The 23,059-nt window shown below is 43.6% G+C and overlaps 1 protein-coding gene across 1 annotated transcript in view; it reads right to left on the bottom strand.

Moving 5' to 3' along the window:
- fgf11a (fibroblast growth factor 11a) overlaps positions 1-23,059 on the bottom strand; it is a 240,847-nt gene that overhangs the window by 41,004 nt on the left and 176,784 nt on the right. The window lies entirely within an intron of this gene.

Here is a 23,059-nt window from a genome sequence, read left to right on the forward strand (position 1 = left end):
CTGAAAAGTGGATTTTGCATGATATGGGACCTTTAAGTTGAAAACTCACCAAACTGCACTCCAAGCATAACTTTCAGACTTGCTTTCCAAATGCAAAATGCAAGTAGAAAATGTTAATGTATTGAGACATTCATGCTATTTTTTCCCGCAGAGCACTCTCTCTCTTTCTTAACACCCAAGTAACATGCCATAGGGCAGGAGTGTCCACACTGTTTTGGCTCTTGAGCTTTTAGATTCAGCGAAGCATGCTATATAAAACAAGGAGTATTAACTTGACAATACCATTTAATCCTGCTTATTGTTAAATAATAAGCAGGATTAAATGGTCTTGTCAAGTTAATTGTATGTGTTTTAGGTATTTTTAGGAACCCAGGGGGGGAGCAGGGGGAGAATGAGCTCAATATCGTGCAATTAATCAATTCTGTTAACAATATACTGTATATGTATGACTATGCTTGTAGGAATCAATATGTAGTGTTGGGTTGCTTAACTTTAAAAAGTAACTTTTTACGTTACCTTGTTACTGCCCTGTAAAACTGACGTGTTACCTTTCTGCTCTACTGTGTTCAAAAAGTAACAGGTTAGAGTACTCTTGCGTTGTTCCTCCACGCGCAGCCAAACAGAGGTCAAACCTGACTTGAATCCTTCATTGATTTGGAACTCTCTCCTCGGAACATGAAGCGGTCATTACTAATCTATAACTATAAAACTAAACCTAACACAAGGACGCGAGCCTGACGACTTGGCTTTCCAACAAACACAGTAACATAATCATTCAAATATTAAACAAACCAGCAAAGTAAATGCGTCTGACTGAGCTTTATTTCTCTTTGATGTTGACAAATGAGCACGATCCATCCCAGCATTTGAAAACCACTGATTTGTCCCAGTTTTAATACAAAACATGTCCCAGTTGCCCTGGTTTTTGACCACTTTGAGACTGGCCAACAGTAAAGAGGGGAATATATTGTGTCTTTGACCCTAAAAGATCAAATCTACCTAGAATAACCATAAAAAATGCACTCAGTTCGACTGATTGAAGTCTCTCAGATGATGTAGGGACTCACAAGTGAGCCGTGAAAGAGGTGTAAATGAGACAATGAATGGACCGAGTGCATTCAAAATGTGCCTTCTTACACACGCTTTTGACAGTTTATTATTGCTCCCCTATCCCAACCCAGGTGTGTCCCAGTTTGTATGGCTTTGTCTAAAGCTATATTCACGTTTCTAATGATTAGACGTTAGTTAGAAATATGGTGAAGTTACTCCATCCAGCCATCGTTACAGGTGTGGGAGTCTAGAACAGTAAGGTAGGCGCTCCCCCTTCGGAGACTGAGGTTTATGTGCCTTGTGTGTGCACATTTCATCCACTAAATATTGATGAACACCCCAAGTCTGCTGCCCATCCATAAAGGTCAACACACATTACTGGGATAAAGTCAAATCAACCAGAACCTGGAGCTATTTTGTCTTGAAGCTTCAGCAACATTTCTCTTCTGTAAACACACAGGGCCTGATCTCCGCCCTTGAGTGCTAAAGGTGTCACATGATCTAGTTCTCTTCCCAAGTGAGCCAACATTAGCATTGCAGGGATCATGGCAATCGTTATGGTCCTTTCCGTGGTCATCGTGTCCTCTCTTGGTTCACCTTAACGTGAACCAAGGCACGGAAAGGCAAGTATATTTGTAGAGCACAGTTTGTACACAAGACACAACAGGAACAAAAATCATGAATCACACAGACAATCACAAAACCTTCATTCAATTTAACAATTTAGAGTACAATTCTGCATACATTCCCCACCCTTTGCCGAACACCCCTAAATCCGGGTCACAGCAGCGCCACACCACAAAACATTTTTAATAATAATAATAATAACGGAAATTCCCTTTTTAACCATTTTTCTCCGTTCTAAAAATCAAAGCTAGAGTCACATACTTTTGTGGCATTGGGCCCGGTCACAAATTAATCCATTTCATATTTTTTCAGTTGTCTACGACAAATAGATTTTCTTTTATGCATTTTTAAATGTCACATTTGGAGAAGGTGATGGAAAGCCATTTGTTTAGCTATGCACTACATATTCATATCATCGCAGTCAGCTTGGAAATCTTCACAAATGCTCTCCTAAAATAAAATATATAAAATTGTTTAAAATTCAAGATGACCATACCCAAATCAGATTCAAATTGATAACGCTTCATTGCTCAAAGGTTTTGTGTCTTGTGGACAAATATGAAGTGTAAGAAAGCAAGAAAAGTGTAGGAGGAGATGCCAAAAGTACGACAAGGTGCACTTTTGTCAGCGCCGTGTTTCATCCAATATGACTTCCTGTATGATTTAGGGCGGAGTCATAATATCATGTTTGTCCTCACATGACATATTTTTGGAGTGAGCATCATAGTTTTTTATGGCGCCGGGCTCCCATTGGCCCCATGTTGGCCCAGATTTTTGAGGTGGCGCTACTGAGCCATCTTTCAATATTTGTTCACAATTAGAACTCACAGAGTTCTGATTATAACTCACTATCTAATTTTCAACACCACTCTCGAGCATATTCGTCCTTGTTTGCTACTCAATTTTTGATTTTTTTCCAGCCTCCGGATACAATTTTATTAAGTCGATATAATAAGACGATTCTCATCCTTCGGCTCGGGCCTGATGAACAGTACACAGAAGACTCTTAATGAGGGAGTGTACATTATATCTTTAAATATGAACTCAAACTGGGGCTACAATCAAACAAGTCATGTGATCATTTCCTTGTGTTGTGTATTTTGTGACAGTTTCCTGCTTCCGAAGAGTGCAGATGCTTTCCTGCTTGCTTTAGCTGCTTTCCTTATTTATTTTGCTTTTTAATCAGTTTTTTGTCTTCCAAACATTTTTGTTTAGGACTTTTTTAGTAAACCAATGATTTTAAGATTTTTTTTACAGTTTTAACAACATATCTGACGCCAGCGACATGTCCGGCAGAAGAAGGGAAACAGACTCTTGTGAACGCTGTCGGAAATATGAACAAGAAATTCCTGAGCTCCAACCAGGGACAGGAGTTGAAAATTAGCACTGGCTATAAACTTTGTGTGCAAACTCGGTGCAAAGCCTAAACGATACAAATATAACGTAAAGTCATCTAAAATACAGCTCACCAACTGATTTTTACCACTTTCAGAGACAGAAATAAATGAACAAGGAAAATATGTAATACATGACGTGGCCACAAGGGGCAGACAGAGGAAGGATCTGTGTCAAACGTTAAAGTCACTGAGCGGGCTGTCCTGATTTGAGACGCTGCGATAAGTCATGTGACGCATGTAAAGATCAACACACATTATTTTTCCAGCACCATAATAACGCCACTGCTTCTGAGTGAAACAGCTGATTGTGCTCGTGGTGCAGTGGAGATACGGCGAGAACAGACTGAAGTTTAGAAAAGAGACTTCTTGAAGTTATTCCACGTGCTGATGAAATGAAAATCAAACATTCATAAGTGGAACTGTTCTAAACATCGACAGGAAGAGAAACAAGTTTAGCTGCTTCAGCTGAACACATGACTGTCCAAAGAGTGTGCCCCTAGAGGACTGCACTACATTGAGAACTTCTATCTATTCTGGAACCGAGAGGGGCCCCCACCTATGCAGAGGTGGAGTGAGGGTGCAGAGGTGGAGTGAGGGTGCTGAGGTGGAGGGAGGGTGCGGAGGTGGAGTGAGGGAGCAGAGGTGGAGTGAGGGTGCAGAGGTGGAGTGAGGGAGCAGAGGTGGAGTGAGGGTGCAGAGGTGGAGTGAGGGAGCAGAGGTGAGGTGGAGCGAGGGTACAGAGGTGGAGCGAGGGCGATAGTTAATATATAGCATCAAGAGTTCTGATGTCAACACTTATGAACTCTTCATGCCTTAAGAGGACAAGACAAAAGCCCCACCACCCATCTTGTCTTTCACCTGGTAACTCCTAGATAGAATGCACTGGATCTCAGCGTTGCCGGGACTTAGTCATATTAAAAATCATGTAGTTGGAGATGTTAATCGTTAACTGAGATTCAGGAGCTGGGCCACACCTCAACCTATACTCCTACTAATATTTCGCCGACTCACCGACCGTACTTTCCAAAAGCGCAGTGTAGAATAATTTTATTGCGCTGGTGAACTTATTTTTCATCCCAAGGGACGAATAACGCATTGCGCAATCCATGTGCGGTCCTCCATATGCATTTGTAGGAAATAGACCATAAAGGAGGGAACCTATATTGCCTTTTACTTGTTAGTGTACCTCTGTCAGCGCCACTGGCCTGACCACTGCTCATGCCGTTCTGCATCATGGTGTGGCTTCATGTTAAATTTGACCTGCGCTTTGCATTCTGGGAGGGAAATATGCCCAGAAGTACCATCACATTAGTCCTGTTCTCAGGTCTCTGCACTGCCCCCTGTGGCTCAGAGAAGATACTTTAAAGCAGCTCTGCTTGTGTACAAGTCTCTCCATGGCCTAGCACCAAAGTACATCTTGGATATGTTAGTGCCATATGAACCATCTCAGACTCTGAGAACCTCAGGGACCGGCCTCCTGCTGGTGCCAGAGTCAGGACTAAACATGGACCGGCCTCCTGCTGGTGCCGGAGTCAGAACTAAACATGGACCGGCCTCCTGCTGGTGCCGGAGTCAGGACTAAACATGGACCGGCCTCCTGCTGGTGCCAGAGTCAGGACTAAACATGGACCGGCCTCCTGCTGGTGCCAGAGTCAGGACTAAACATGGACCGGCCTCCTGCTGGTGCCAGAGTCAGGACTAAACATGGACCGGCCTCCTGCTGGTGCCAGTTTCAGGACTAAACATGGACCGGCCTCCTGCTGGTGCCAGAGTCAGGACTAAACATGGACCGGCCTCCTGCTGGTGCCAGAGTCAGGACTAAACATGGACCGGCCTACTGCTGGTGCCAGAGTCAGGACTAAACATGGACCGGCCTCCTGCTGGTGCCAGAGTCAGGACTAAACATGGTGAATCTGTGTTTCAGTTTTATGCAGCTAAAATCTGGAACATTCTTCCTGACTTCTACTCTGACGATGTTCAAATCTAAGCTAAAAACAGTTTTGTTTAGCTGTGTTTCTGACTGAAAGGATTTGTCTTTGCACTCTTCTCTTTTATGACATAAAATTGTTTTGTGATTTGAATGCATTTTTCCTGCTGTGTGAAACACTTTGAATTGCCTTGTGTATGAAATGTACTCTACAAATAAACTTGCCTTGCCTAGCAGCGTCATCACAACAAACATGGCAGCATCCCTGTCCCCCGCATGTTCCCCTGCTCGCTCTAAAAATGGTGACGATTTGGATCTTTTTTTTTGCCTTCAAAATAAAAAAATAAGAATTTACCTACCGACCGACCCACTTGAAAAATGTTGGGTCGGGTTACAGCCAACATTCAATTTATTTGTGGCAGCCTTATGTATTATTGTTTCTTGTGTTATTAACGTCTGAGCCGTATGGCTGGACTGATTACCTGAGACTGAGCCCCCATCCTGAGTCTCTAGCCAGACAACTATCATCGCTCCATCATCGCTCCATCATCGCTCCATCATCGCTCCATTGTCGATCCATCGTCGCTCCATCATCGCTCCATCGTCGATCCATCGTCGATCCATCATCGATCCATCGTCGCTCCATCGTCGCCCCATCGTCGCCCCATCGTCGCTCCATCGTCGCTCCATCATCGATCCATCATCGCTCCATTATCGCTCCATCATCGATCCATCGTCGCTCCATCGTCGCCCCATCGTCGCCCCATCGTCGCTCCATCGTCGCTCCATCATCGATCCATCATCGCTCCATTATCGCTCCATCATCGCTCCATCGTCGCTCCATCGTCGATCCATCATCGCTCCATCGTCGATCCATCATCGCCTCATCATCGCTCCATCATCGATCCATCATCACTATTATCAATAAACATTATTTCATATTCCAGTGTTGTGGCGTGGGCCTTGGTAGTGAATTGATGCTGAAAAAACAACCCGGGGCCCTATGTAAAAAGAGACCCCCCTAGTGCTATTTCTGTAGTCACATCACACAGATGGGGAAACAAAATGCGAGTCAGGCCCGATCTGAAAAATGTGATTCATATTCTGTGAAAAGATAAAGCCCAGTCCCACTGAAACTCGTCTGAAACTTGCTGTGCTAAATGTCAGATCCTTATGTAACAAATCTCTCTTAATTAATAATTTTATTTCTTCTTATAATCTTGATTTTATGTTTTTAACTGAAACATGGCTTGACAAAAACACAGGAAATGTAGTTCTGATAGAATCTGCTCCACCCAACTTTAAGTTTGAATCTGAAACACGGGAAAACAAAAAGGGGGTGGAGTCTGTGCTGTCATTAGAGATGAAATAATTACCCACAGTTTGTCTTTTGAGGTGTTTTCATCATTTGAATATGTGACTCGCCACGGCAATTGTCGGACCATGTCGGCCTCGGTGAAACTGAGAAAAACAGCATTTTACTTTTTTTCCCCCAAATTTGTGATTTTCGTTTTTTTGCAGAATGTGCTAGTTGAAGTTATGAATAAGCCCCTGTGTGCTTCAGATAACACTATTGGTTATCTTAAACGTATACATTAAGCTGTTAAAAATGTGGAGTTTTCGGGTCTTTTTCCTGCTCTCCTGGGGGGCATCACCTTTTTCTAGCCAACGTGTTGTTTACATTTTCCACCAATCAGCTGTGATCCGCATGGCTACAGCTGCGTGCTCCGTGCTCATTCCTCCAGACCGTCTGCAGAGCACAGTCTTCAGAGCTTACATTTCCTGGACTACATTGCAACGGAACTGTTTACTCAGGTACACTTTTACTTTACTACTAAATTATTGCTTTAACGCTGTGTTTTAAGGCGGTCTCGTGATCACTTTAGAATCTTACTTGTCTGCTCTGGTGGAGCTAATGCTAAGCTAACATGTTGCTTCAGTGCACTCTGCAAAACGGGCTTAATGTGACTACTTGCTGTTATCACCATGTTATCGGGTTATTTTTTGGCGTGGGTTGGCCCGTGGGTTGTGTGGGTCGTGCTTTGTGCTGTTTTATGGTGCTAAACCGGCTGTTAGCCCCACAGCCCGGAGCTAAACGCAGCTATTCGGAGCTAAGTTGTAAGCTAAACTTTGCTATGTTATCGGGTTATTTTTCGGCGAGGGAGGAGAAAAAAACTACAACTCCCGATACCACTTCTGGTCACGTGGCTTACGTACGTTGCACGTCACGCACGCACTGCGTCACTCGAACCAATCACGCGCTTGCCTGGCCATTATCAGCTTCCTGTGTGTCTCTCTGTGCACGGTGTTGGGAGAGACAACAGGACGGCTGAACCAGGTAAGCTTTGCGACTAAAACACCCGCTTTTAATCACTTTAATGTGCGCCGGTTTTAAACTCGAGTGTATGTTTATGTTTTGGTGTGCTGTTCTGCAAGTGTTTTGCTTTTACGAGCAGTGTTATCTCAAGTGAGCTAGCTAGCATCGCTAGCCGAGGGCAGATGTCCCAATATCTCCGCGTTTTGCATCTTAAATACACCGTTAACGTCACAATGTGAACTGTTATCTGTGAAGCGTGTTATTCCCATATTACTGTTAACCCTAATCCTTTTATCCCCCTTTTCAGAATTGGCAAAGACACCCTGACTGACATGACCTGTCTCTACGTGAAGTCTGCTAAGGAGCGTGGTAAGTGTAAAACATTATTTTGGTGATTTTCGTGTTTTAATGATTAGAGTATAATTAACCATAAGCAACATCTGTTTTTCAGGTGAGCCTGCAGTTTGTACATCAAGCTTCAGATCACTGTGGAAACAGCTTCTCCCACACATCAGAAGCTGCAGGCCATGCACAGATCTCTACAACAGAATCTAATGTGCTGTCCTTCGGACCCTCACCGCCAGCAAGCAAAGACATCAGGATGCATTACAGCTTTGACTTTGCACAGCAGGTACTAATAATAGTGCAAATGCAGAATAGCAATTATAGAGACATATACGTCTTAATCAAATATCATATATATTAATCTAATCTCCTTTCTCTCTCTCTGTCTACTACAGATACACTTTCCGTCCAACCCTCTGCAGACGGGGCCAAGCTTCACTACACAATGGACATCCACTTCCTCATTGCTGGCCACACCAAATTCTCCCCTGATTGCGGCTTTGGACTTATCAAGCGAGCATACATGAAGACCAGGGTTGACACTTTGGAAGACATCGCTGAGGTTAGTTTATATTATTTGACTACTGTAATGTGTAAACATTAGCCTGGCAAAACTTCAGTGCTGCTCTCTGCTTAAGATATGTTTCTTCTGTTCTCATTTTTTTACATTGTCGCCCTTGTCATCAGGGAGTGGAAAACAGCTCTCCTGAGTCTCACTTCAATATCCCCAGCTTGTTGGAACGGCGGATGGCAAAGAGTTTGTCAAGAACTTGGACTGGCAGAAGCATCTGAGTCCCTTCTTCAGACGGCTTCTAAATATCAAGAGTTATCAGCACTTCAGGTATTTATATTGAAACTTTCACATTTTGTTAAAAAAAAAAAAATAGTTAATGAGTGTTTTATGTGAAATAGTTAGCCATTTCTTAAATGTCCTGTTATTTGTTTACAGCTTTGATGCCAAGAGCCGAGAGTCACAGCACAGAAGAGTGCACAGACGAAGAAGAGGATGAGGATGTTATCTCTGATGTAATTAGACTCTGGTGGTGTACATATCATATCTATTATCTCATATCTCATATATTCAAAGCCATGGACCCGTTGCAGTTCGTATACCTGGCCCTGGCATCTGTTTATAAGAGTTCTTCTATTAAGAGTGTTTTTTTAAACTTCCTATAAGTTACTGTCCTTTCCCCCTGTATCTACTGCGTTGTAACATTAAAGGCTATTTTATCTTATCTTATCTTTTGTTGTTTGTGTTGCACTGAATCACCTGTGAATTATGTTTATCGACAAATGCAATGAACCCTATTCTCATTCTGATTCTTTGATTCTATTCAGGGCCTTTTGTAATCCAAGTATTTCCATTTTAATACAGTAACTTCTAATTCTGATTCAAGTCCAGTGCACATCAATAACAACACTCCTCTTGAGTCTTGAGTGACAGCTGTAGGGGGAGGTGGTGTCAGTGTGACAGGGGGGAGGGCTTATCTCAATGAGATGCAAATGAGCCCCGCCCCCTGTGACTCTGGGCTCACTCCGGTGAGAAACTTTGGAAGCCGTTTTCTCAGTGAATGGGTTTGAGAGTTGTATACATTCAAATGACCACAACTTACTCAAATATGATCAGATCTACATGTGTGAGACATCATTGGAAAGCTTTGAATTCACACTTTCAGAATCTGTGAATAACTCAAAATGTCTCCGGGTCGACATGTAACTGGATTGGCCACGGTCAGTCACATATGTCTCCTTTAAAATGGAGCTAAAACAGTCTCATTCTCTTCATTGTTTTATACAAGCCTCTCCAGCACTGCCAACGTTTTATTGATGATTTTACTGAGATGTTTCAGTCGTATGCACAGACTTTGATGGTTTGGTCATTTCAGGTGGTTTCAATGTGCATGTTGATAATATTTGTGACAGAAACGCTGAAGAGCTTGATGCTGTCCTTGAAACCTTCAGTCTTACTCAGCATGTGAGAGGCTCCACCCACAGCAGAGTGGCCCCACCCACAGCAGAGTGGCCCCACCCACAGCAGAGTGGCCCCACCCACAGCAGAGGGCACACTCTGGATCTTCTAAATACAAAGGGGATTAATATTTCAATGATGAACTTTGAAAATGTCTCATGTTCTAATGTAAATTACTAGTGGTTTGAATGTTTTGGACATCATTGCCCCTATGAAGGCCCCTATTGCCCCTAAAGAAATGATGATTGGGTCAGGGCACAGAAAAGGGAGTGCCGCCGGGCCAAACATGAAATGCCGCAAGTCAAAGCTCCAGGTTCAAAAAGAAGATTTACAGAGAGATGTTGTACATGTACAACCTCAGTTTATGTAGAACTAGGGACAGATGTTTTTCGACTTTTCGTCAATGTTCACTGGGTGAAAAATAGGGAGGTTGGTCCCGAGAAGAAGAAGAAAGAAGAATTAAAGCCGCAAGCGGCATCCAATGGCCCTCGTGGGCCGTCGGCCTTTGTACTCTGCACTTTTGACTTGAAAAAGATGGCGCGCCCTCATTGTGTTTATTGTCTAAGAACTAAACCGACAGCGACACATTGGACTTGGCCAATCCAGTGCAAATTAACACAAGTGTTGGTCAAATTTTTTTCTCCGCCGCACAGAGACCAAAGCACTTAGAATCAGAATATGGATATCTTTTGATGCCCCGCTTGGGTAGATAATTTTCCCCAAATTTGAACTTGATCGGGCAATCGCCCACGGAGGAGTTTGTTAAAGTGTGAAGCGTAAATGTGAGCATTTCAGAGATTTTGCAATTTTCCCATTAGTGACAGTCAATTTAAGGCTTTGCAGATAATTTCCCCCAAAGTTAAGCTTGATCGGGTTCTTGCCCACGGAGGAGTTTGTTAAAGTGTGAAGCGTAAAAATGTGGTAACTTTAGAGATTTTGTGATTTTCCCATATAAATCGTGGATACAAGTGGTCGAAATGAGTTTCCTCCGCCAGGTGGCTGGTCGCTCCCTTAGAGATATGGTGAGGAGCTCGGCCACACGGGGGAGCTTGGAGTAGAGCTGCCGCTCCTCCAGCTGAGGTGGCTCGGGCATATGTTCCCGATGCCTCCTGGGCGCCTCCCTGGGGAGGTGTTGCGGAAATTTTACCTGATTTTTTTTTTCAATGTTACCGGAAACACACTATTTATTTTTATTTGGTCTCAGCACCAAGATGTCTCACAAATGGGAGGTTAAAAAAAGACAGAGGAACAAGAACATTATCCCTTCTCATTTAAATGTAGAAGATTAAGAGTCATCCCGTCTTGAATGTCTCTGAGGCAGTGAATCAGGGGCCCAAATGATGAGGTATGTGACTGCAGGGGAATGTTTATGTACTGATATACTTCATCAGCAAACCAATGGAACGAGAGATAGTATTTTTTAAAGAGTGATTCTAAAGCAGGAGAACTGGACCTGGGGTGGAACCTTGAGGTACAAAGTAGCACTTTTGAAAGCAGAAACTTCCTTGTATCTAATCCAGGGGTGTCCAAACTTTTTTCACCGAGGGCCACATTTTGAAACCTTTACAGAGCAGAGGGCCACGGACAACCCGACAATGAAGTGAACCGTTCAAAGTTTTGTTTTAGTTTTTAGTTTCAATGAGCCTCCACATCTTTAATGAGACTAATTATGGCTGGTATAACATAAACATGTTTGACATTTTCAAATGTTACAGTAAAGAGCACTACTTTGTATTGTTTGGGCCAACTTAACAGGAAGCCTGAGGGCCAAAAAAAAACAAAAAACTAGTGGTTAAGGCACAGCACATATGCCAGGCTCCAAGTGCAGCGTAGCGGTGGTGTGAGTTTAATCCCGACTCTGACAATTTACTTTATGTCCTCCCTTCTCTCTCATCCCCATTTCACACTATCCTTTCCTGTCTAATAAAGTATATAGAGGTCATTCACATGACGTCACACGACCGCCCCCCACGCTCCCCACACGGCTCTTTTGGCCATGATGTCCGTCCTCAGTGCGTGTCCCCCTATACAAGCCCATTCTATACCGCAGTCCGTCTGCTTCGATTTACGAGGAAACACGGTTCAAAGAGGCCCTAAACTTCATTAATGATATCGCACGCTTTACTAACCAATGGTGAGAAGAAGAGCGCGATGGACTCATCTGTATATATTTAAGTCTATGGTGTTTTGCGCACGCTGTAGAATTAACATCAGTTTTATTTAGGCGGTAGACCCGTTGTTGATCTGAAGTTCTATCGGTCACTCACTCTCGCGGTGCAGGGAGCTTACAGCTGTTCAGCCCCGTGCGGGTGCTGAACCCCGGGCATGCAGACTCACACACCGCTGCCTGCGCTGGAGCTCCAGAGAATTAACGCTGTAGAATTAACATCAGTTTTATTTAGGCGTAGACCCTTTGTTCAATACTGGGACTTGTGAACCATAGGACCAGTGGGCTTGGATAATGTCCGGGGTACGAGATATCCGAAAGACTCTGTGATTTAGGCATCAAATATGGATCTGAGTTGATTGATCTAAATATCAACCTGTGTAGCTCATCCAAGGAGTTTGTGGACTCTGAAAGCTCTGGGGCCTCCATCATTTACGTTTGAGATTACTTTCCACGCTCTATCAGTGCAAAGGAACGTAACTCTGGACGGACAAGGGGGCGGCAACGTATGACAAGGGGGCGGCAACGTATGCGATCACGTGGTTTTGTGATGTCGGCGTATGAGCTCTATAGGCCAAAAAAATCTTTAAAAAACAAAATAAAAATGGCTCACCAGCGCCCCCTTCAACGTTAAAATGGGACAAAAATGTCTTTAATGTGGACTGGATTTGGCACAAACCTCATAAAAGTCAGTGGAAGCAATACAAATATATAGTTTGTCGTAATCTTATGAAATTTTGTACAAGTTTTGTGAATGTGAACTTGAGCAGAAAAGTCTCTTGGAACCAAACTCCATCTTCAATGTTGAAGAAAAATCTGTCCCTTGAACTTGTTTTTTATCTGGTATTATGGTCACCGAACTGACACATCATCATCAGGACACACGTGGGATCAAAAGATGGTCCAATGATTTGCATAGGTCTCAGATGTGGTCATAAAGAAGGGACGCAAAAATCCTTGTGAATTGGGCAAACATCGTCAGATATAGAAGGACCAGAAAATGTGTGTATTTTGATGAATTGGTCATATTGATGGAATTTTGAATCTTTCTAAATGGCTCAGTGCCCGCTGCAATGTTATAATCATAATTTGACACCTGCCATTTGCCAAAACATGTAAAGCCAGATTAACATGCAGTTTGAATTATATTCTTATTAGGCTGCCCCAAATAAATTCTGTTTGCTGTAACCCGAGCCAACATTTTTCAAGTGGGTCGGACGGTAGGCAAAAAAAAAGATCAAAATTTTGCCATTTTTTGAGTCGAAGTGACCACCAGGGGTCAGGCTTCAACAGTCAATGACGGAAAATGTCTCTATCAACCCGATCGGGAGACTAATTCTCACGATTTTAAGACATTTCAATCGAAATTGTACGCCAATATCCTTTATTTTGGTAGCGAAGGCGAGCGGGGGGAACATGCGGGAGACACGGGCGCCGCCATGTTTGTTGTGATGACGCTACTGGGCGTGTGTCAATCCCAGAATGCATTGCGTAAAACACTCTGACAGAGCCTGGCATGTCCTATGGACACTTGAGTGGCGCCGACAGAGGCACACCACCTTGTTAAAGGCAATTTGTCGTCATTAACTCGCGGCCTGTTTCGTTACAGACGCATGTGAGGGACTGACTACGCAGACGCACATGCGTTGCGCAGTGCGGTATCTTTGCTATAAGGATGAAAGATAGGATAACAAGCATGATAAAAATGTTCGACAAGGTGGTTTAGGGAAGTCCAGTCGGTGAGTCGGCGAAATAATTGAAAAATAAAAGAATTCGAGGTTTTTTCAACAAAATGCTGATAAAAAAATTTCAGTCGGGTAGTTTCACACCGGGTCGGTCAGATTACGGCAAACAGACATATTATTTTGCTCAGCCTTATTGTACAAATCCTACTATTCTGACAAACTTTGAAAATGCCGCAGTTTTTTGAAAGTGCAACAGTTCCTCAGTGTGACAAGTTTATAAAAATCGAATTCTAAAATAATATCCTTTAAGATGGGACAATGACACACTTATGAAATACTATAGCCATATTAGGTCGGTGTAATCCCTCATTTGTCCAGGAGGGGTCCATTGTAGAAAAAGGTTCAGTTGTTTCATCTGGACTCAGTTTAGAAAAAAACTAGACGTTTCGACTCTTTTTTTAGACAACACGAAGTCCCTGTTTATTTTAAACCAGGAAACACTTTAAGACAAAAACTGTTTCACCCTAACGACAAGATGTCGACTCAAAAACAGAGCAATGTAGTTTATTCGATCCAATGCAGTGAAGAAAGCTGTAAAGAACGGTACATAGGTGAGACGAAACAGCCTCTACACAAGAGGCTTTATCAGCACAGAAGAAATACAAGTTCAGGACCTCAGAGTGCCGTGCATCTCCATCTTGAAGCCTCTAATCACTCGTTTGAAGACGGTGAGGTGAAGATTTTAAGCAGGAGAAAAGATGGTTTGAAAGAGGAGTCAAGGAAGCTATTTTTGTTAAAAAAGAAAGACCTTTAAACAGGAATGGAGGGTTAATACAACCTGCCTATAGTCTACAATGGAATATTGTAGGTAGATTGTCCTCTATCTCGAGAGGTAGAGGACCAGGACATTCGGATGCTAATCATGTCCTCAGGGCGAGTGAGCCAGGGACACAAAAACAAAGGGGAGACTAATAGCCCATTAAAGGGCTGATAGTAAACAAAAGGCTCGTTAGAAACAAAGAGGTGTAAGTTTCTGTTGAAACAAACAACTTTTTCTGTGGTAAGGGGGCGGAGCTTACCACAGAATAGTATAAAATATTCCGGCCTAAATTTGCTTATTGACAATGACTCTTGGATGAAGTCGAAATGTCTTATTTTTTTCTAAACTGAGTCCAGATGAAACAACTGAAGCTTTTTCTACTCGAGTCATATTAGAACATGTTTGATATTTCTTTACCATGACACTATTGTCATGAATGTGCTAGTGTGACAGAAGACATCACAAATGTTAAAATATTTAAAATTAAAAGTGTTAAACCCTTAATATTGTTAAGCTTGTGTAGTTCCTAATTGATTTAATATTGGAAATTATTGCATTTTGCTGCACAGGCTTGTCCCGCCACTCCAAACGGAAAGTACCCAAATATGCTTAACACTAGGATTAGGGTTAGATATGAATTAGTTATTCATCAAACTCACACAGTGTTTATTAAATAGCTGATTAGCGAATGAGTCATAATGAAATCAAGACACTACAGACAAAACATATCTTTCACATCTTTCACCTGGTTTCTGTCCCACTTCATCCACAGATGAAATAGACATTTCTCCGGGACAAATGCATTTTTGTCCCACAGAAGCATAAAGGTCGGCCCTCAAAGTAACACGATTTTGATGGATCGTACGGAAAGATTTGTCGTAATTAACATTTTAACAAAAAGGTTTCTGAATTTTAATTTGTTCACCAATTTTCATTTGGAGCTAATTTACCCAAACGCTAACTAAGATTATCTAAAATCCATTCTTCTGTCGACATATACAGATTTATATGCCCCAAATATGTCTAATGTTGTAAGGTTTTTACACATTCATTCATTTTCTACCGCTTGTTCCCTTTCGGGGTCGCGGGTGACTGGCGCCTATCCCAGTGACTTTGGGCCTTAGGCTGTGTTTTTTACACATGAATGTTTTTTTTATTTTTTTAATATGAAAACATTACATGATGAAAAAGTTTGTTTTCTTACATTTATCTCAGTAAACTACAGTAATGAATAAGTGTGCATCTTAGACTGATCCAAACACAAAGTTCAGCAGTGACACATGGGCGCTCCCTGTCCTCCAATGACTTCTGCTCTTCTGCTTTTCAGCACTTTTCCTGCTCTTTCCCTGCAATGCAGACCCAACCACATTATCTCTCCATCTCGCTAAATCTTTAACAGAAGCACCACGGATAAGCGCAATATCCCCTCCAACATCATTTGGAAGTGATAAACCACCACCTCCTAACATTGGCCAGGACTGGTCTCAACTAGCTTCCTGTTCAAGGGCTTTTCCTGTTATGTAAGCCAGCGATGCGGAACAGTAGCAGGGTCAGTTCTGAGGGTGTTCTCCTGCTTTTGCTGCACACGCTCCCTCTGGACCTCTGCGGGGAAAGTGGGTCATCTCCTTCTCGCTGTGTGTGGGGCTGCAGGAGTGTCCAGGGGAGTCCACATCCGGGGAAAGTCACACAAGGATGAGTTTGGGGGCTTTTTAAAAGACAACGTTTGGTGGATTTAGAAATGTCCGGAGTAAAGTCAAATTATGTAACATACAATCTATAACTACATTTTGACTGGCTCTTGACCTCCAGACCAGTTTAGTTAGGAGTGCTTAGATTGTTTTAAGGCAGAATGCATTTCCATCCTCTGGACACAGGTCCAGGGGCCGAAGTCTGCAATATGAGCACCTGACTTCTCCCTGACTAAATTAAATTAAAAAATGTGTTGGAATCATACTTTTAAACATGGCAAGGCAATGCAAGCTTATTAAATCCTTGAAAGAGTTGTAGTTAAATGGCTTTGTCGCATCTAATGGACAAAAACTTATTTTAAGTTTTTCAGTCAGGGTTCAGAGCCCACCACAGCACTGAAACTGCACTAGGCCCCGCCCTCAGAGGCCCCGCCCTCAGCTGCTTTAAATCCTATTCATCTGATAGGTACCAATTTGTTAAAGTAAACCAGAGCTCTTCACCTTGCTCTAAAGTAACTTATGGTGTGCCTCAGGGGTCAGTACTTGGTCCAATTCTGTTTCCTCTTTACATGCTGCCGTTAGGTCACATGATCAGGTCACATGGCATTAACTTCCACTGCTCTGCAGACGACACTCAGCTGTATTTATCAATGAACCTGATCAGAGTGATCAAGTACAGACTTAGAGCTTGTGTGAAGGAGATAAAAACCTGGAGGACGCTTAATGATCTGAAAAAAACAAGGTCATTGTGCTGGAGGTCATTGTGCTGGAGGTCATTGTGCTGGAGGTCATTGTGCTGGAGGTCATTGTGCTGGAGGTCATTGTGCTGGTCCTAAACATGTACGAGACGCTTTATCTGAGCAGATAGTCACACTGGACAATGTCAGTGAAGCCTCCAGTTCTACTGTAAGAAACCTCAGAGTCTGATTGGACCAGGAGCTTTCATTTAAAGCTCAGATAAATCAAGCCTGTAAAACAGACTCTTTCCATCTGCACAATATAGATCAAATCAGAAGAATCCGGCCTTAAAGCGATACTAAAAACTAATCCATGCATTTATGTCATCTCATCCAAACAAAGCTCTTTGCTCTAAAAATGCTGAACTTCTGGTGGTCCCAAGAGTCTCTAAAAGCACAGTAGGAGGTAGAGCCTTCTGGTGGTCCCAAGAGTCTCTAAAAGCACAGTAGGAGGTAGAGCCTTCTGGTGGTCCCAAGAGTCTCTAAAAGCACAGTAGGAGGTAGAGCATTTAGCTCCCAAGCTCCTGTGTTATGGAATCAGCTGCTTCTGACTACCCAATCTATCAAAAAATATTTAATATTGAATTTCACTTGGAATCTGTTCATTGCCTTTTCTTTTTCTTTTCCCACTTCCCGCCTGGAGTGGAATAGTTGAAATCACAAAGATGTGACAGAAATCACAAGACCTTCATTTCTATTCATTTCATTTGACAGTTTTGCTGACATGAATCATACATTTTGTCCGTGCTCAGAGATCCACCAGATGGAAAACCGCTATTATAACCACATTTATTTGACGTTGCCATAGTGACAGGCGTCTCCAAGATGGGCACATCGCTTTTAGATTGATTCTTTCCCATGTTTGACCGTCTCTAGACGTCAGCGCGCTTTCTGCCTCTGCACACGTCTGTGCTGAGCGTATGTATCTTTTACCACGACTCTCTGGTCGACGCCTCCACCTTATGGGTGGAGCTTTTGTATCTTTAACGATGGACCCAGACTCGTCTGCCCCGCCCTAGATTTAGCTTTCGCTAAACTAATTGTCCCAGACAAAACTTGACCAAAGCTTTAGTGTTAAAACTCGTTCTTGACCAGTGGCAGGTGCTTTACAGTGGGCTTAGTGCAGACTGACCATCTGACCAGCATGTGTCCTGACCCTGTCCCCAGACTCCTGCTCTGCTGCTCCACTTGGACACCGGCACAATGGGCTATTGTGTTAAGCAAAATGATTTACATGTTCAATTGTAATTGTGTCTAAATAGTAGTTTAGAAATGTAAAGAATTGTTCTCCTTTTAATTTTAAGAAATTTAAAAATGCTGTTTTCAGTCTATCCGTCAAATAGTTTAAGTAAAATCACAAAGACATAAATCAAAAATCACAAAACAGTTTAAGATATGAAAACAGAAAATCCTTTCAGTCATAAACACAGCTAAACAAAACAGTTTTTATCTTAGATGTGAACATTGTCAGAGTAGAACGTGTCTCACTTCTTCAGGAAGAATGTTCCAGATTTTAGCTGCATAAAAAAGAAATTCAGATTCTCCATGTTTAGTCCTGACTCTGGCACCAGCAGGAGGCCGGTCCATGTTTAGTCCTGACTCTGGCACCAGCAGGAGGCCGGTCCATGTTTAGTCCTGACTCTGGCACCAGCAGGAGGCCGGTCCATGTTTAGTCCTGACTCTGGCACCAGCAGGAGGCCGGTCCATGTTTAGTCCTGACTCTGGCACCAGCAGGAGGCCGGTCCATGTTTAGTCCTGACTCTGGCACCAGCAGGAGGCTGGTCCCTGAAGTCGTCAGAGTCCTAGATGGTTCATATGGCTCTAACCTGTACTTTGGTGCTAGGCCATGGAGAGACTTGTAATCTCAGTAAGTCCCAAAGAAAAAAATCACATTTTAACGCTGTTACAAAAAAAGTAATAGTACAAAAAACAACAACTAATAATTCAACAAATGTAAATGAGCAGCAATAAATTACAGCAGCCGTTCTAAAACTCTCACAAAAAAAAGAAGGGAATCCCACTTTGACAGAAATGGTGGAGGTGGATAAAGTATAAACTAGTCTACAACTAAACCATGGCATCAAGCTAATCCAAAAAATGCACAGTTAGTCGTGCATCGATAAGTAGCTGTTTCCTGTTTATCGATGCACAAAACTCAGGCAGAACATATTATATTTCCAATGTATAATGCATCCAAGATTTCCCAAACCTAATGCAATAACCCAGGTGGAAAAACTTGTATCTGAACTCTCCCTTTATGTCAACATGTCGTTGCCCGTTGCGGCTAAGAATCCCTGGGTTAAATCTGTGTTCACAACATGGAAAGAACTAATGAAAACATGGAACCTAAACAAAATGTTCAAATGTTAATCTGGATGGTTTATGATCAAGGTTTTGCACCGACTAGCAAAGATTCAGGTTTAAAATCATTTGGACAACAAAAGGTCTATGACAGACTGTAGATAGAGCAAACACTTTGATGTGTTGAAAGAATCCTTTGGCCTAGAGAAACATGACTTTCAAAGTTACTTACAAATAAGGAGTTATTATAACCAAGAAATTAGGCAAAGCAATGACCACCATAATCCTCTGATTGAATAAATCAGAACTCTGAATGGGAATAATATCTAAATTATATAAATGTGTTGATGATTCAGGCAGCGAGTCTACTAATGATATTAAAGGTAAACTGGAAAGAGCGGGTCGACCATGAATGGGAAAGTATATGTATTTCTCAGTGGAGAACTACAAAGTCACATGTTTGAAGTGAATTTGTTGGAAAAATGTGTCTTTATAAGACAATGTCAAAGTGGCCATTACTCACAGGGAAATGCAGAGTGTTTGAGAAGGTGTGGCAGCAGGAGGCAAATCACTATCACGTGTTTAGGGATTGTTCTGTTCAGGGTTATTGGACTGAAATGAATAATGCACTGCAGACTGTTTTTGACATTGACATCCCTCTCAAATTCAGAACTATGTATCTGGGCCTGAAAACAAGGAAATGGTTGACACAAACATCACGTCACAAATCAGACAAATAGAAACAATTCAGCCTTAATTTGGAAATGTGTTGGAACAGGAACATGGACTTGATATGAAACGTTGATACTATTTTTTCACTATTTTTTAAAGTTTAAACTGATTTTAGTGACAAATTATTCACCTAGAGACTCAAATGAGGTCACTGTGGTCACATTAGTGTGGACACTGTCTCATGGTCACATTAATGTGGACACAGTGTCATGGTCACATTAGTGTGGACACTGTCACGGTCACATTAATGTGGACACAGTGTCATGGTCACATTAGTGTGGACACTGTCACGGTCACATTAGTGTGGACACTGTCACGGTCACATTAATGTGGACACAGTGTCATGGTCACATTAGTGTGGACACTGTCACGGTCACATTAGTGTGGACACTGTCTCATGGTCACATTAATGTGGCCACAGTGTCATGGTCACATTAGTGTGGACACAGTGTCACGGTCACATTAGTGTGGACACAGTCTCATGGTCATATTAGTGTGGACACAGTCTCACGGTCACATTAGTGTGGACACAGTCTCACGGTCACATTAGTGTGGACACAGTCTCACGGTCACATTAGCGTGGACACAGTCTCACGGTCACATTAGTGTGGACACAGTCTCACGGTCACATTAGTGTGGACACAGTCTCACGGTCACATTAGCGTGGACAATCTCACGGTCACATTATCGTGGACACAGTCTCACGGTCACATTAGCGTGGACAGTCTCACGGTCACATTAGCGTGGACACAGTCTCACGGTCACATTAGCGTGGACACAGTCTCACGCTCACGGTCATGGACACAGTCTCACGGTCACATTAGCGTGGACACAGTCTCACGGTCACATTAGCGTGGACACAGTCTCACGGTCACATTAGCGTGGACAGTCTCACGGTCACATTAGCGTAGACACAGTCTCACGGTCACATTAGCGTGGACAGTCTCACGGTCACATTAGCGTGGACACAGTCTCACGGTCACATTAGCGTGGACACAGTCTCACGGTCACATTAGCGTGGACAGTCTCACGGTCACATTAGCGTGGACACAGTCCCACGGTCACATTAGAGTGGGCACAGTCTCACGGTCACATTAGTGTGGACACAGTCTCACGGTCACATTAGAGTTGGCACAGTCTCACGGTCACATTAGCGTGGACAGTCTCACGGTCACATTAGTGTGGACACAGTCTTATGGTCGCATTAGTGTGGACACAGTCTCACGGTCACATTAGCGTGGACAGTCTCACGGTCACATTAGTGTGGACACAGTCTCACGGTCACATTAGCGTGGACACAGTCTCACGGTCACATTAGCGTGGACACAGTCTCACGCTCACGGTCATGGACACAGTCTCACGGTCACATTAGCGTGGACACAGTCTCACGGTCACATTAGCGTGGACACAGTCTCACGGTCACATTAGCGTGGACAGTCTCACGGTCACATTAGCGTAGACACAGTCTCACGGTCACATTAGCGTGGACAGTCTCACGGTCACATTAGCGTGGACACAGTCTCACGGTCACATTAGCGTGGACACAGTCTCACGGTCACATTAGCGTGGACAGTCTCACGGTCACATTAGCGTGGACACAGTCCCACGGTCACATTAGAGTGGGCACAGTCTCACGGTCGCATTAGTGTGGACACAGTCTCACGGTCACATTAGAGTTGGCACAGTCTCACGGTCACATTAGCGTGGACAGTCTCACGGTCACATTAGTGTGGACACAGTCTTACGGTCGCATTAGTGTGGACACAGTCTCACGGTCACATTAGCGTGGACAGTCTCACGGTCACATTAGTGTGGACACAGTCTCACGCTCACGGTCATGGACACAGTCTCACGGTCACATTAGCGTGGACACAGTCTCACGGTCACATTAGCGTGGACAGTCTCACGGTCACAGTAGCGTGGACAGTCTCACGGTCACAGTAGCGTGGACACAGTCTCACGGTCACATTAGTGTGGACACAGTCTCACGGTCACATTAGCGTGGACACAGTCTCACGGTCACATTAGCGTGGACACAGTCTCACGGTCACATTAGCGTGGACACAGTCCCACGGTCACATTAGTGAGGACACAGTCTCACGGTCACATTAGTGTGGACACAGTCTCATTAGTGTGGACACAGTGTCACAGTCACATTATTTTGGACACAGTCTCACGGTCACATTAGCGTGGACACAGTCTCACGGTCACAGTAGCGTGGACAGTCTCACGGTCACAGTAGCGTGGACACAGTCTCACGGTCACATTAGCGTGGACACAGTCTCACGGTCACATTAGTGTGGACACAGTCCCAGGGTCACATTAGTGTGGACACATTAGTGTGGACACAGTCCCAGGGTCACATTAGTGTGGACACATTAGTGTGGACACAGTCCCAGGGTCACATTAGTGTGGACACATTAGTGTGGACCAGGGCTGGGTAAAAAAATCGATTTAATCGATTTTGGATCGATGTAATTTTTATTTTGCAATATCGATTCATACGGCATGAGATCAATTTTCCCCCATGAAGTTAACCCCAGTAGTCTTGTGCAGGTGCAGTAGTCTTGTGCAGGTGCAGTAGTCTTGTGCATTTGCAGCAGTCTTGTGCAGGTGCAGTAGTCTTGTGCAGGTGCAGCAGTCTTGTGCAGGTGCAGCAGTCTTGTGCAGGTGCAGTAGTCTTGTGCAGGTGCAGCAGTCTTGTGCAGGTGCAGCAGTCTTGTGCAGGTGCAGTAGTCTTGTGCAGGTGCAGCAGTCTTGTGCAGGTGCAGTAGTCTTGTGCAGGTGCAGCAGTCTTGTGCAGGTGCAGCAGTCTTGTGCAGGTGCAGTAGTCTTGTGCAGGTGCAGTAGTCTTGTGCAGGTGCAGCAGTCTTGTGCAGGTGCAGCAGTCTTGTGTAGGTGCAGCAGTCTTGTGCAGGTGCAGTAGTCTTGTGCAGGTGCAGTAGTCTTGTGCAGGTGCAGCAGTCTTGTGCAGGTGCAGCAGTCTTGTGTAGGTGCAGCAGTCTTGTGCAGGTGCAGTAGTCTTGTGCAGGTGCAGTAGTCTTGTGCAGGTGCAGCAGTCTTGTGCAGGTGCAGTAGTCTTGTGCAGGTGCAGTAGTCTTGTGCAGGTGCAGCAGTCTTGTGCAGGTGCAGCAGTCTTGTGCAGGTGCAGTAGTCTTGTGCAGGTGCAGTAGTCTTGTGCAGGTGCAGTAGTCTTGTGCAGGTGCAGCAGTCTTGTGCAGGTGCAGCAGTCTTGTGCAGGTGCAGCAGTCTTTTGCAGGTGCAGTAGTCTTGTGAAGGTGCAGCAGTCTTGTGCAG

This window comes from Eucyclogobius newberryi, unplaced genomic scaffold (genome assembly GCF_026437365.1).
Source record: "Eucyclogobius newberryi isolate DKJ021-1_F unplaced genomic scaffold, fEucNew1.0.hap1 SCAF_22, whole genome shotgun sequence".
Classification (NCBI taxonomy): Eukaryota; Metazoa; Chordata; class Actinopteri; order Gobiiformes; family Gobiidae; genus Eucyclogobius; species Eucyclogobius newberryi.